The sequence below is a fragment of the Astatotilapia calliptera genome, chromosome 3 (genome assembly GCF_900246225.1).
Source record: "Astatotilapia calliptera chromosome 3, fAstCal1.2, whole genome shotgun sequence".
Taxonomy (NCBI): Eukaryota; Metazoa; Chordata; class Actinopteri; order Cichliformes; family Cichlidae; genus Astatotilapia; species Astatotilapia calliptera.
Window position 1 is genome coordinate 46,632,232 of NC_039304.1, and position 13,986 is coordinate 46,646,217.

General features: G+C 39.9%; 1 protein-coding gene across 1 annotated transcript in view; it reads right to left on the reverse strand.

Moving 5' to 3' along the window:
* LOC113010622 (neural cell adhesion molecule 2-like) overlaps window positions 1-13,986 on the reverse strand; it is a 44,946-nt gene that overhangs the window by 3,141 nt on the left and 27,819 nt on the right. The window lies entirely within an intron of this gene.

Sequence of the window (13,986 nt, forward strand, 5' to 3'; positions counted from 1 at the left end):
AGTAACAGTATTTTCTGTAAGTCCGCCCTTGTAACATCAAAAAAGCCGCACACCTTTGATGCTGCGCTTTCTCCGTTTTCTTCGTCCACACATAAACGCAAAAACTGAGTTTTTGAAAATCTCCACCCTGGCAGGAGTTACTAACAATCTCTGTTTTCAGTGACCGAAAACACTGTTTACGTGTGGACAAAAGGTGCAAACACATGGAAAAATCTGCGTTTTCAAAAATCTCCGTGTAGGTGTGGACGTAGCCTTAAACTCACCTAACCTCCCTTGTCATTGTCCTGTAATCAGCACAATAAGGCAAACATCTCCACTGAGACCAATTAATGCAGTGACACCTATAGCCTGGGGAAAACTGCTAGATATCCTGTAGTCCAGATGATAGATGGGAGTGGCTGGATGCATGTTGGTAGACAAGACACCAGAAGATGAAAGAGCTTGAAGGCTGATCTAATTTAAGTGGAAATGGACTAAATGGTCAAATTGATTTCATATCCACAGAGTGCTCACCTGTCCTACCCTTCATGCCACAAAGCTGCATTTTAGCCACATTACAGTTGTCTCCCTCAACTAGCGTGCAGTTACCTTGTTGTGGTTCACAGTCCAACAACAGCTACAAGGGATTCACCTACACATACATCAGGCTTAGCATGCAGCACAACAAGAACAGGCGGACTCTTCTGTATCAACTATATTAACATCTGAAGCTTTGCCTTTACAGCCCTCTGCATCTACAATTCCTGTGGTCTTTACTCATCTTTTATTAGTGCAGCCTCTTCCTCCTGCTTCACCGCAGCCTCCAGCTACTGTTATGATGCCGCAAGATGCCAATCTATAGAACGTATGTGGATAAGTGTCGCCACTCAAACAATATCGCTTCATAATCGCTGATAAGGAGACGAAGTCAAAAGCCAAGAAGCCAAGACTTATAGTGAGCTCCTCAGATGTTGACAGTCTACTCCACTGTCACATCCACCTGTCCATTATCCTGCACCATCACATCTACAGCACTCCTACCCAGCACCCTTTTCTGCAACTCCTTGCCTTCTCTCATCTAACAAGTATGATGGAGATGATAATTGCTTCATCATATGTGAGCCAAATTCCTGCGGTCAGAGGATTTAGGTCGGTTCTATCCTGCAGTGTTCCAACAAGTCTTCACACACTAAGCCGGTTTTATTGTCCCACAAACCTGTCCATCCACTTTTTGGTTGAGGAGGGTCACCCGCCCCAGATGTACTCAGGGGCGGTTCTACAAGATCCTGACTGTACGTCATTGGAAGCCAGATGACGTAGGCCATTTCTGAATGTTCATTGGTTGGCAGGTGAAAAAAGAGCAGGAAGTGATAGCAGAGTTTACAAAGAACAAGAGAACCTAAAAAACTTCAAAGATCAAAAACTAAAGCACGAAAAACACAGACAGTGACTGTAGCGATACTTGTCTTTGTTTTTAACACTCGGGAGCTTTTGGTATGTTAGCCTTCGCTCTGCTCCCCGGCTGGCTGGCAGACCAACAACAACACGAGCAACAGACGCCACAGACCGATTAAAGCACAGAATCTGTGCACTGCCATCATTTCAACCACAGATCTCACTTTAGTCAGAAGGACAGTCCCCACAGTGGTACAGATAGCAAACATGCTAACTCTACGATAAAACAAGTGGACCCCACCCAGCCTCGTGATGCGTTCACGGACACAAACAAATGGAATCGACATGAAACTAATTATTTGTGAAGTATTGGCACCACGTAAACGACAAAGATACCATTTTTCCTTTTTTTATCTCAGAGGGGAAAATTTTGGTTTATTAACCTCACCTGCCGAGACAAACACGAAGATGCCAAAAAACAGCAAAGTGGAGCAGAGTGACGCAGTTACAAACATTTCCGTGTTCTTCTTTCGGATGATCGGACAAGTTTGTTCTAAATGTGCTAGTCTGATGATATTTTCTGCGAATAACAGACTATGACTTTAAAAAGTAACTACAGGAGATTCAATTTAAAGTTTAAGCAAGACAAAGATTATTTGAGCTTCAGCCGATCGTTTCAGCTTCAAACTTGCGTTCAGTTCTCTTAAGGTAGTCGCATTTAAGTGACGTCAGGCTCGCTGAGCTATACGAACAGTAAGTGAGTCATAAGAAAAGAGGTGAAAACTAAAACAGCTCTGAGTGTTTCTTGAATGATCTCCGTAACCGCTCTCATCCATAAACAATCAGCTACATGCTAGAGACCAAAGGACTTTAAAATCGTTCCACTGTACAACAATGTAAATATATAAAAATGAAGCCCTCAAACACTTTCCTGATTGGCGTCCTGTCTAACTTCTTAATAAGGACTAGAAAGTTTCTACCCAAATATTTGCTCATACAATTAAGGTAGCTTTAGCTTTCGTAACTGATGAGACACAAACAGAGGAATTGGTATATCTCTGATCATATAAGAATAGTATTAGACCTTATTGATTATTTACTTCTCATTTGATTTCTACAAAACTTTTGATTCCATCCAAAAAAACCCAAAAACATTCTGCACTTGATAGGTTTAGCTTTGGGGCGTTTCTTCTATAACACTATCAAGAAATGTACACAAATGTGAATTGCTTTACAAAACTGAAGTCTTTATTTTCTAAAGCATTAGATTCCACTAAATGTGAACAAAACTTTTAAAGACTCCATCAACCATGAAACTGTGAAAATAACTCAATTTCTTAAATAAAATCTGCACTGTTTATTTACGATGCAATTAGTTCTTTGTAAAATGTCAAAATGTTAGTAATTATTTTTATTTTTATCTTAACCTTGTTTCTATCTTACTTCACTATATTGTGAAATTATAAAGAACACCATTATGAATCCCTTCCCAATATTCTAAATGTTATTTATGATGTCCATCCATCCATCCATCCATCCATTTTCTTCCGCTTATCCAGGTCCGGGTCGTGGGGGCAGCAGCCCAAGCAGAGAAGCCCAGACCTCCCTCTCCCCAGCCACCTCCTCCAGCTTATCCGGTGGAACACCAAGGCGTTCCCAGGCCAGCTGAGAGATATAATCTCTCCAGCGTGTCCTGGGTCTGCCCTGGGGCCTCTGGTGGGACATGCCCGGAAAACCTCTCCCAGGATGCGCCCACCTCAACTGGCTCCTTTCGATGCGGAGGAGCAGCAGCTCTACTCTGCACAGCAAAATCTCCAGTGTTAAATTAACACTAGAGAGTGTCTATATGGGTCCACACCTCTGAGTGTTAAATACAACACTGTTGAGTGTTAAATTAACACTTTTGACAGTGTTATATGTTTAAAAGTAACCTACCGGTAGTCAGTTTTGAAGATTAACAAAGACTAACACTGAGCAGTGCTGATTTTCTAACACTGGAATATTTCTAACATTTTGAGTTAGTATTTGCTGATTCTCATTCCCACTGCGTCACACTCGGCTGTTTCAAGGCAAGCTGGAGGCCATCACCTGACGAAGCCAGCAGGACCACATCACCTGCAAAAAGCAGACATGAGATCCTGAGACCACCAAAGACCACCAAAGTGATCTCAAGTAAGTAAGTCTGGAATTACTTAATTGATCCTGAGGGTTATGGAACAAAAAAGTCAAGTGGAAGACCCCCCCCCCCCCCCCACACACACACACACACACACAATTTCACCAGCACTGAGCCGGAGGATCCTCAACCCAAATGAAGTCCGTTACTGGTGGCAACTGCAGCCCCATAACCATCAGACAGCGACTGAAGAGCTTCAAAACCAAAACATCTTCAAAGGCCTCGTCTCATTGAACAACACAGAACTGACCGTTTGTGTTTAGCAAGAGTGCACCAAACATGGAACACTGAAAAGTGGACGAGAGTTTTATTCTCTCATGAGAAAAAATGTAACCTTGATGGTACTGATGGTTTCCAATGTTACTGGCATGACAGTACCTGCCACAATGGAAGAGGAACCATAATGGTCTGGGGTCCTTTTTCCTTCAGTGGAACAATGAAGCTTCAGGAGGTGTGAGGCGTCAAACAGCTGCTGGCTATGTCCAGATGTTACAGAGAGCATCTCTCATGACTGAGGGCTCTCGTCTGTGTTGTAACGACTGTTTTTTTTTTTTTCTTTTTTAACAGGACAACGCTACAGTACACAATGCCCGCAGGACAAGGGATTTCTTCCAGGTGAATAAAATCCCTCTTTTGGAGCATCCTGCCTTGATCTAAATAAAATTGACAACCTTTTGGGATTTGTTACGTGTCTGCAGGCTGTATGTTTTCTGAATCGCCTTTCTCCCAAACTGATGAGTCAGTGGGTTGAACAATACACTGTGCAGACTGTCAGGCATGGTTTACAGAGTGCAGATGGTCAATTGGAATAGGGTGGATGAGCTCCGATCATCTTGCACCCTACCAGCCCTCGATGCCATCTGAGGGGGAGTCAGGGCTCCAACTCCAGACTCTGAGCACAACTTTCAAGATGTCTGAGGCTGAAATGACTTTGTTGTGGACAAGTGGGTTGTTTGGCACAGTTAACCACCTAGGTGGGAAGAAAACGTTGTTTCGTTTTGATTCTAAGGAAAGTGTGTTTATTGTACATGTTATGGTTATGTTGCTCCTTTAGGTTGATCTTGCCAATTTTGCTGTGTTGTTTTGACTTAAAGTTGTTTTTGTGGTGGAGCTGTTACACCACTGAAGTAATGTGCAGGTTCGTTGACCTTCTTTGAAGCACTTTGTTAGTGTGTCTGTAAATGTTGACCAAAGAGCTCCCCCTAGTGTGTTATTGGGGTAGTGCAACCTGAAGTAGTTTCACACGTCAAAATTAATTGCTTTGGGATTCCTCAGCTCCCTTTGTTTTAAATAACTACACTTAATTAAGTGACAAAATGTGTTTATTGGTCCTCACTTCAAAATAATATAAAAATTGAAACTAGTAACTTAATGATCTAATTAATCACTGAATCCTCAGCAGCTTTGTCTGAGTGGAAAAGGGTGTGTGTGTGTGTGTGTGTGTGTGTGTGTGTGTGTTTGCATTGTGGTATTGTTGTATTTTTGCATTATCCCTATTAAACTGGTTCAGCAGTAAGAAAACTGTGTGAATGAGATTTCCTGCTTTTTGTAAAGTTTGATAAACTCTAAAATTAAGGGCTACTACAACATGGAGCTTCTTCTTTTTCTTCTTCAGTGTTGGTTCATCTGTCTGTTCAATGTTTGTTATTAGAGCTAACATAGCTCTGGTTATCTTAGACTGACTAGACTGACCGACTAATAGATCCAAACAGTAAAATTTTAAATTTAATGTACTTTGGGTGTTTTTTTCTCTTGAGGGTTTGTTTTTATATGAGTTTATAAGAAAGTTATTTAATTTCCAAACTTTACTTATTTTTTAAATTTAGAAACATCTGAAGAGAAAAAACAAAGATTGTTTAATTCTAGTTTCATTTATTATTTCATTTATTTTTGCTGTTCATGTTTTCTCCTCATGTGCAGTGACAGAAAGAAAGAAAGGACAAATGTGATGTGCCCAAATAATACAAGTATGTGTAGCTTACACTTTATAAGATAAGCATAAGAAATCTATACTTATTTTTTTCAAAAGTTAAACTTCTTGAAATGTATTATATTGAGGTAACACTGACTAAGATACTACGTTGAATTATTCGAGCTGAACTATTAAAAATATTCTCAAACTGAAAATATGTTTGTGTACTATACACTATGGAGTAAAATATATATATTACCACATAGAGGACATTTAGTGAGGAAACACAAGCAGGACAACCAACCGCATGTAAAACATGAGAAGCAGCAAATAGTCCAGGAAGAAAGAGAGGCAGACAGATTATGTGACTCCTGCCAGCACTTCTCCTAAATCACATGACTGTAATCAGATTGACATGATCTTCCTCTTTATACTGTGTCAGTCTGACAGTTTTTGGTTCTTCAGATGATAAAGCATATTGAATCCATTTAATATGATGGGGTTTTTTCAGTCAACAGTAAATAACATGCTTCACACTAACTCTGCATGACATTCATCTGTAACCAGTAAAGTGAAGCTTTAATCCTGGTCCAGATGGGTTGACATGAACAATCTGTTAATCTACTGAAGCTCACAGACTTCAGTCAACCTGTCAGATTATCTAAAAAACTGAAAGACGTCATTTTAAACACTTACTGTTGTTCTGAAGGATCTCTGAAGCCCCCCAACACTCTTCTGCTCATCAGGATGGAAAAAATAGGATTTACATGAATCAATCCTTCCATTTTCTTCTGTTTATATGGGGGCAGCAGCCTAAGCAGAGAAGCCCAGTCCTCCCTCTTCCTACTGACAAAAGATATAATCTCTCCAGCGGTTCCTGGGTCTGCTGCGTGGTCTCATTCCAGTGAGATATCCAAAGAACATCTCACCCAGGACGTGTCCAAGAGGAATCCTAGTCAGATGCCCAAACCACCTCATCTGGCTCCTTTTGATGTGGAGGAGCAGCATCTCTATTCTGAGCCTCTCCTGGATGACTCAACTCCTCACCCCATCTCTAAGCGACAGATCTGGTTTACAAAAGTAAATGTTTCCAACTAAAACTGTAAAGATGATCTGTAACAAGTTTCCTCTGTAGCAAACTGACTGAGCTGACCAGTGAACTGCTGTTTTAAACAGACACACCCAGATCTGAGATCTTGCCACAGAGAAACCACTGTACGCTCAGAGATTTGATTAACAAATTTTAAAATGCAAACTAAGGTGTGACCATAACAGGAAGTGGACTTGTTTCACTGACACAGGTAGATGTGGAGACAACTTCCCACTGCACTCTGTGAATTTACATCAACTTGTTCTAATGAATAACAATAAAACCCCATGTTAACATGCTTAGGCTCACATAAAATATGCACTATTTATAATTAATTGTACACACACAACTCAAAAACCTCACATGAGAATTAAGGTCTCTGTATTTACTTTTATGTGAGCAAAATTATATATTTTTATATAGTCCTTAGTTTTCTTTGTTCTGGTTAAATGTACAGAAATTTGTAGTGCAACAAGACTCAGATAAGAGCAGCATGACAGATGTTTACTTTGATTAGACGAACAGTATTTAGGAGGAGGAAATGGACAATAGGTATTGATGTGTATATAACTGGAGATGAACAACTTAAGCATATTATATATAATATTATATTAAAGCATATGTCGAAATAATGTTATCTTATAATACTATGAGCCAGGATCATATCCTGAATGTGAATGTAAACAATTTATTCAACGTTTTAAAGACAAAATTAATTTTAGGAAAAATTTGTCCTCATTTGACCTTAAAGAAAAGGTCAGAGGTCCAAAGTAACATTATATATATGGAATCCCAGATATTATTCCCTGCAAGCTGGTACACGTCAATACAAACAAACGTTTACGTTTTATTGAACTTTGACAGACATGCTAGTGCTACTAAACACATAACCTCCTTGGCAAAGGTAACAACAGCAATAGATGAATTTTTTTTTTTCACAAATGTAAGAAAACAAACAAAAACATTATCAGTAAACATTTTAAACACACTGACTGTGATCAAAGCCACTTACTTTATTCTGTTCTTGTCTCCATCTGGTAGTTTTTCTCAGCATAACGTCATCGGCTCATAACCACAATCATGTCAGGAAACATCTTCAGGGTTGAAAAACAGATTTAAATCAGAAAAAAGTTACAATTAATTTAAAATCAAAATGAATCAGTTTTACACTGCCCACTCCAGCTGTCAGGGTTTAAAGACAAAACTGCCAAGTCTGTGAACGTCTGTGAGAACAGAAACAAGTAGTGGTTTGTGCTTTCTCAGTAAACTGAAGGCTCATATGACTATGTGGGATATGTGGCTGCTCAAAACAAGTTACAGCAAAGATCTATTCTTGCCTTCATTTCCTGAAAAAATTAAAACAATAACACATGGATCTGATAGTGTTTACTCTGAAAACATCTGGAGGAATCTTTAAAGTCAGCTTTGAGTTTGTGGAGAAGTGAGTCTCAGAAAGACGTGAAAACTCTTCATGAAGTCGTCACCTCAGAATGATCTGATCAATCAATAAATCAATAATTTACTGATTACAATTGTCCGATCATCAGCAGCACTGAGTATGTGTTTGTGTGTTCATCAGTATCCTGGTCAAACTGGTTCAGTGAGTATTATTGGTACAGATGGACTCATTCATTTCCTGCTAGTGTGTACAGTTTACGTACATCATCATCTTTAAAACAAGCTCTACCTAAACATGGAGCTATTTTTAAAATATTTCTGTTGTTTTGTCATCATCTCTCTGTTTGTGAAGTGATTTCAAAGATTCTTGTTATTGTGTGTACCTGTGAATATTCACTTCCTCTCTCGTGCTGACGTGGGAGAACAGAAAAAAGAAGCTGTTGTCAGATAAACAGTAAACACTTTGGAATTAGTGACTGGAAATAAAACAGAAACAGTGGTTCAGGGGATTTTAGCACATTTGTATTTCTTTAAAATGAACAATTACATAACCATAAAACATTTGAGCTTTGATACATTCTAATTACTTAAAACCAACAAAGAGCTTTGATTTCCTACGTGTGAGATTTGTTGTAAAGGGCAGAAGAAAACTTCAGATCTCTTTGAGTCCATCAAAAAGTGCAAAGCTGAGCAGAAAGCTGCACCAACTTAATAATCTGTAAGTAACTGTGTAAACATTTGCTGCATTATTCTTTATTCGACTTAAAGTCCAACTACTAAAACTGAAAATATTTTAAGTCACCAATTCCCAAAAAACAAGAGTGGTGTTCCTCCCACTCAAAAAACAGAAAATCCCACACACTCCACCCAAAGCTAAATCCTCAATCTAATCAATCAAACTCAAAGTGTTAAAGTCAATGTGTGACCCACCTGCCACTGACACACAAACTTCAATGTGTTTCATAGTTTTTGTAACGGTGACAATAAAGATCTGTTCTTACAGAGCAGTGAATATAGGTCAGAGTAGTCAGTGATATCACCTCCTTTTATTTTTAATTCACTTTTTATATAAATAAATACATTCAGATGAATGTGTAATTTAACACACCTGTGACTAATTTCAGCCTGAATTTCAGTTTTTACTGTGGCCCACCTGTAGTACCTTCATGACTCACTGGGGCATCCAGACTTTCTCCACCCTTATAATATCCAATTCAGTGAAATATACATAGTGATCTTGCCAAATTAATAAAACATTTACCTTAATAAGAATATCACAGAAACTGATATGGCGTGATATGGCAGCCAGGGCAGCTGTGGCTACAACCGTGGATTGCCTCCACCAATGTGTGAATGTGAGAGTGAATGAATAGTGGAATTGTAAAGCGCTTTGGGTGCCTTGAAAAGCGCTATATAAATCCAATCCATTATATTTTAACTCAAAAGTACAGTTTTTAAATTTAATGTTGCTGAAACAACAAAATAAATAAAAATAAATAAATCTGATCGAGAAATCACTCATCTTTGGAAAAGAGTTTTTTACAGAGAAATGGCTCTTTCCAAAATAAAAGCTATACTATACGCTTCTTCTAGGCTATATTCTCAGCAGCATATTAAACATATCAGGTCAGATCCTCATAAGGAGAATAAGTGGTAAGTAGATACAGGCTGGTGACACAGAGACATCCAGGTCAGTAACTGTACAAATGGAAGGCAGAAGACTAGACACTGAGAGGGAGAAATTCAAAAATACATATATTGACTAATCAAAACCCAGGCTGTGTGGCCATGTGGCTAACGACAGAGAAGAAGCAGTTCAGGAGGACGGCTGCCAGAGATGTGGCAGGGCTGGAGGCTAGTCGAGGTGTGGGTGAAGACCTTTGGGTCTCTTGGTAGGTGGAGACGGTACCTGGAGTGGCAGGTGCAGGAGGTCCTGGTCGTGCCATGGAAGGTCCAGGCAGTGCCGAATGTTGCAGATCAGGTTTGGCAGGTGCAGAACCAGATAGCGGAGCGCAGACCTCTGGCTGAGACGTGATATAACCAAACATCGCTGAGGCCTCTGACTGAGACTGCAGCAGGCTCTGGAGATGGGCGTCCTCCAGCCTCAGCTGGAAAGGGACCCATTGGTTTAATTCCCAAAGCGGGCGATGGCATGGAGTCTGTGGCAGGCGGTGGCATGGACCTTTCGAACTGGGGTTAGCAGTGTCTGTCCATATTTTTTCCTGTCTCCGAAAGAGCACGAACAAAGTCTCTGTCACTCACCACAGCTGGCTGCTTTGGGGAAGTGTCGATTAGACATGAGCGCTGGTGGCGTAGACGCCAAAATTGCAAGATTAGCAAAAAAAAGTGCAAAAGCAGACAGAACAGAATTTGAAGGAAGGCCCCTTACCACGTTCACTGCTTTGCTGCACCAGCCCAGCTACCACACCAAGAACCATTGTTTTCATAAAATGTACCTAAACCCAAATGACTTCAGTGGTCATCTGATAGATTTCTGAACGTTAAATCTTACGTCTCTGTCTAGGAGGACCAACATAAGGGTTAAAAAAGGTGTCTCTGCCCCAGTCCCCAAAGCCAGACCCAAAAGCCAATATAACATACGGTGAGGTTTATTCCTACTAATAACACCAAAACTGAAAGCATTAACTCTGGGGTGAACAAAGACCACAATAATAAAGAAACAAGCTATTCCAAAGAAGTGCAACCTAGCTCTGTGTGAAACAAAACCAAACTAAACAGCATTTTCAGCACTACACACAAAACCTAATTATTCTCAAAAGACACACAAAATTGATTACTGAGGGTTTGGAGGCCAAGAACAGGTCTGCTGCTGCCAGTTGCTGGTATACGGGTTTTTAAAACAGCCAGTTGTTAATAGGGAACCAACAAGCAGCTGCCAGGTCAACGCCATCCCAAAACTGCTCCCCAGGTCCTCTCATAAAGACCACATGGTCAGGGTTCTAACATTAAAGTATTGTCATGTATAAAGCAAGTGTTCCGCTTAGTGCTGTGCAGTACTACAAATTCTGGTATAAGTCTGATACCAAGTAAATCCAGGGTCAATATTCCTGATACCAATATTGATGCTGTTGACCTATAAAAGCAACTTATGTTGGTGAGATCAGTCTGTCGTGGTTTATGAGATAAATCAGCATCTATTTGTTAGTTCAAAAAACATGCATTGACCACTAAATAATTCCTGGAGTGTAAAAGTGTCTGACTCTAAAGTGCTTTGGTTTAGCTTTTGTTGTTTAAAAGAATATAAACAAAATAAATTTTCCATAGTGTGTCTTTTGTTTTGTTTTTAATAAATGAAAATATATATTTATTTAACAGATTTCAGTCAGCTACATGCTGAACTTGTGTGATAGAATCAAAGCATCAATCTTTTAACACTAGTCTTTATTTAATACCAATATCAAGATTGTCATCAAAACTTTTGAGCGCAAGCGCTGATGTAATACCCAGTTTTACCAGTAGGTGGCAGCAGACCTCATATGTGAATCATTCCCTTTTGAAGCTTCACTGTCATCCCTCACAAACTCACTCGCAAGCTGGCAACACTCGGCCTGCATCCCGCTCTATGTGACTGGCTACAGGACTTCTTGGCGGTCAGTCTGTCAGGATCGGCCACAGGACTTCAGCCAGCATTATTACAAACACTGGCGTCCCACAAGACTGCGTCCTCAGCTCCATCCTCTACACTCTGTACACCCACAACTGTGTCGCCTCCAACAAAGATGATATCATTTTGAAGTTCGCGGATGACACTGCAGTGATCGGTCGCATCACTGGAGTGGACGAAGTGGATTATAGGAGAGAGGTCTGGTCTGGTGTCATGGTGTGAGGACAACAACCTCACCCTCAACACTGACAAGACAAAGGAGATGATTGTGGACACGAGGACGAAGAGGAGGCCTCACCCACCGCTGTCTATCCAGGGCCTTGAAGTGGAGAGGGTGAGCAGCTTTAGGTACCTGGGCGTCTACATCTCTAAGGACCTCACCTGGACACTGAACACCACACAGCTGACATCTTGCTTGAAACCCATAGAACCACATGAATAACACAGAATAAAATCTTTTAATGCAGATAAAGTTAATAGCTGGGGAAAAAGAACACGGTGTTTAAGGCACATTTAAAATAAAAAACAACAAGGAAACTTAACTGTGGCCATAAAACACAAACATATGTTTATTGTTATTGATGATTTTACAGGAAAATTGAATTTTAAAACTCCAGGTAAAAATACATACTCATATTTTAATCATAGTTGTTCAGGTAAGTAAAAAAAATAAAGAACAACATGTGGATGTCCTCTGCTCTGAAGGGGGGGACCAGTTAGAGACCAGCAGCTGGACGTCAGTGGTTGGACTGGTGGACTACTTCAGTGAAGAGTAGACGACGTCTGGCTCTGGTTTAACGTCTGAACACAAACACAGTTCAAACAACAGGAAACATGATTACAAGCTTTGTAGTTCAATCAAGACCTCCAGTCTCCACCTCTCTGCATCACACAGTCCCAGTTCAGACTTTACTGGGAACCAGCTCAGATACATATCACAAAGGTTACACTGCTTTCATTTTAATTTAAAGTTAAATTAACAAAACCCAAACCTTAAACCCACAGAGCTGAAACAATCAGATTTGCATTAAAAAGTCCAATATATGCTGTTTTAGTTCACTTCATTGGTTCTTGGTGACTCCATGAACGATTTTCAAAATACATTTGAAAAACTGTTGACATGTAAAAGTGTGTAGTCCACCCAGACAGCTATGATAAGCTCCAGTTCCCATGTGACCCTTAATTTGACAACTCAAAAAGAACACAGCTTTATTGCTGGCGAGGAGGCGACACAAATAACAATACAAAACTAAACTGGGGAAAACTAATGCACAAGGAGACAGGGGGAGAAACACACAGCTATAAGGGCTGATGCAACAGTAACAATGAAAAACACAGGGCTTAAATACATTGAGGGAAAACGAGGGGATTGTGACACAGAAGGAGAGCACAGTTCTTCTGTCTTAGGCTGGACGAGACAAGGGAGGCAAAAAAAACCAATGACACGAGACACAGACCTTCAAAGTAAAACAGGAAACACGCTGACTGAACTCTAGACATGTAAACTTAACAGACTGGGGAGACACAACATAGGGACCTGAAACATGGGACAGAAAGGCACAGTAGACACAACACGAGAAGCCATCACACAAAACCTAAGAACTAAATCCTTGACAACCATAACTGAAACCTAGGGAAATAACAATAATCAAAACAGTACAGCCAAGGACTCAGAACATAAACCATAATATGAAAGTACAAGGCTGGTCACAAGGACCCAGAATTTTTAGGTTTCTGTGTGGATGTAAAAATGCAGCACACTACACTTCACTGTGCCCTACAGCAAAGTTTAATAAAACATATAGAAAGAGACATGGTGTGACTTGTGTTTGTTCATTGAAGCTATGTGTATGATTTGTACTATGCTTGAATGAGAAACTGTCTGTTTCCACTCTGGAAGGAGATGACAGATAATCTATAATATCTATAATAATCTATCCATATTTACAGTGAAACTCTTCATTTTCAGAGGAGCGTTACATGATGATACAGGGTTTAAAATAATCATTCTTTATCTTATACTGAACCTTTGTACAGCCTCTGGTTTTATTCTCTGCCTGAAACAAGGTGATTTAATATACCCTTGTTCAAGAAAACATTGTTTTAATTGGCTGCTGGTTTTTTTTTTTTTTTTTTTGCCTGAGAAAAGCATATTAGGGATATATCACCTCTCTATAATACCATACAGATTATTGGGAAAGACAACATGTGAGCAGGCTGCAACCTCAGCTTTTGGCACACAGGAATTACTGTTCACACAATCACCTCATCATTTAAAAGGTTTGATGTGAGCATGGCCTTTCCAAACCAGTAAATGAATGCTTGGCTGCATTTGAATGGAAAGCAACTGCACCTCTTTTTCTCTTTGGTGTGGCAGCATAATTGTTCATAACTGATGTTTCCTGTTCTCA